This window comes from Falco punctatus (assembly GCF_963210335.1).
Source record: "Falco punctatus genome assembly, chromosome: 4".
NCBI lineage: Eukaryota > Metazoa > Chordata > Aves > Falconiformes > Falconidae > Falco > Falco punctatus.
The window spans coordinates 88,131,835-88,134,486 of NC_137583.1; positions in this window are offsets into that span (position 1 = coordinate 88,131,835).

Sequence of the window (2,652 nt, forward strand, 5' to 3'; positions counted from 1 at the left end):
TTGTAAGTATATAAACAATTATTTTATAGGCTTTCAACAAGATTTCTCACCAAGTTGATTGTTTTCTGGTTACCTCCTTGAACTTTCCAGAAAAATCTGTTTTTTCCCCATGTGCAAATTTGCCTCCACTTAGCTTTCTTTCATACACCAAGATCTTTATAAATATAGATATATATACTCATCAGAGTGTGCGTATTTGAATGAAGGAGAGAAGTGAGAAGGTAACTGTGAAACTCTGAAACTGTGAAAACATGTATGTAAGAAATATTTAAAAGACAGACTAACCTTTTTGGACCTAAAAAGGAATCCTTCTCAATCCCAGCATTGTTCATAGCCCAAATTAAGCTAATCAATTAAGCTCATGAAAATAAAACTGAACAGTATTATTTGAATTGCACAAAAGGATTAGTTTGTGTCTTGGGTGGTTCACATTTAATTGCATCTATTCAGCAGTGGGTTTATGTATCCTGTAAGGCAACGTGCTATTTTTGCTTAGCTCTACGTGCAACTTGAGACCAAGATCAGGACTTGATTTGGAAAAGCGTTGTGGCTGTCTCATTTTAGGCAATTTTGATGACATTCTACACAGTGTGTACTTTAAGATTTGTCAAGGTATTTTTTTTTAATATTTATTTAAAATGATGTTTGGTGTGTTTTTCCAGGTAGAAAATATATTCAGTGCAAAAGCCACCTTTCCTAGTTCATAAAAGTGACATTCTGCTGAGATACAGAAAATATTTCTCTTTACTGATTGTGATAGTAGTGAAAGTTCGAAGTGGGTGATAGCATAGTAAGATTTTCCTCTGTATCAAACATAGGGATATAAGCATGACATAATACATGTTCTTGAATATATTCAGCATAATAAAAGCTGTGAGGAGGCTATTCTCAGTAACGGAACACGTTAAGTTTGTTGAAAATTACAGTTTGTGTTGATTTCCTCACAAAAATTTGTTCGTGGGCTTGTAAATCAAGACACAACAATAATTTTTTTTAGTTCTAGCATTTGTGTTTACAGACTTGCTTGAGAGAATTAAAGTAACCTCTCTTACCCCCGGTAACTTCCGCAAGGCACGTAAAAGTTCAAAAAATGCTCTGACCTGGAAAACACAATATATTCCCAGGAGTATATCTAAAGATTTAATTTATTTCTGAAACTATAGAAATCTTCTTGCAGTTCATGCAGGAACTAGCAGCAATTGTTCCTTTTGTTTAAATGAATCACTGTTTTTCTTTATCCTAAAATACTGAAATGGTAAAATACTCTGGTTCCCTATCACATAAAAACGTGAATACCCAAAGCTGTAGAGGTCCACAGAAATACCGATGACTCTAGCCAAACAATGCAATGGAGAGAAATGCAGGTTTGGCACGACAGTGGAAGCCTTGAAATGGGGTGACACAAGAGGCAGCACAGGTGGGGTGACAAGAAACAAGACACAGGCTGACACAGGGAACTTCACAGCTACGAACAACTCACCAGTAGTCAATGAAAGAAATGCAGGCCTGGAGCTGAGCAAAACCCGTTTCAGGGGTACAAAGAGAACAAAATAAAAACCTCTACTGCACATTAAATGCATCATAAATAGTAAATCCATATGTGATGTGAACTTGCCAGCCAAAAAAGAAAGAGCATGGTGCCCGAGTATGCTGGCAAACACTGAAAGCAACCCTAAGCAGACTGCATGTTGAGGGAGAAAGAGCCATCAGCATCCCCAGCAAGGCCCTTGAGATGCTGATAACATGCTGTACCTGCCAACTTGCTGTACGCTCCACCTGCTCAGGCAGGCTGAAGCTGTGCTTCCAGCCCTACTCAGACCGGTGCTCTTAACCTTGTGAGCAGGGCGCAGGGAAGGACAGGCTTTGCTATGTTCATATTATTAATTTAATTAACACTAAATAAAAGGGAATATACTGTGAAGTATAAAAAGTTTATTATGGATGAGAATTTTTATGAATAATGATGTTGTGTGTTCATTATCTCGTATATTCATTTTCTGTAATATTTAGGCCTTTAGTAGTAGCAGTAGTAATAATAATGTTGTTGTCATTATTGTTATTATTTTATTGGATTGCAATTACACTAGGTTCTTGCCTTTATGTGGTACGTTTCTTTTTCACCCATAAGAAGATTTTGAGTGTAACAAAAGCACACATCTTAATGTTTCAGTATCTTTTCCTTTGTCATGTGAGTTCTGATCATCCTCATCCTGTAGTGAGTGTATTCCCAATAGAAAAATTGTGGTTTAAGTCTTAAACCCATTGTTCACCCTGAAATGTTCATCGCTTATCTCATGTTGAATGACTAATTGTACAAATGGATAACCAACTGTAAAGAGCAATCTTCCTTGGGGCAGCCAAAGGATACCATTACAGATAGTCTTCCTGGTAGCTGTCTCTACTTTTAGCAAGACAAAATGTGGATGGACAATTTAAATTGAGAACAACTTGGAGATATCAAGCGGTTCCTAAGAGCTTAGTTTACCTAATAAGCCAGAAAATGCAAATAAAGTGAGCCAGATCCATCTATTTTAGTACTGGAAATGTACAAGACTCCCTTAAAGTGTTTTCTGTTCCTTCAGGCAAAGCTATACATCAGAGGATCTTTTATGTGTCTTTGTTCATTGGTGTTCCTCTCCATTAGACAAAAAA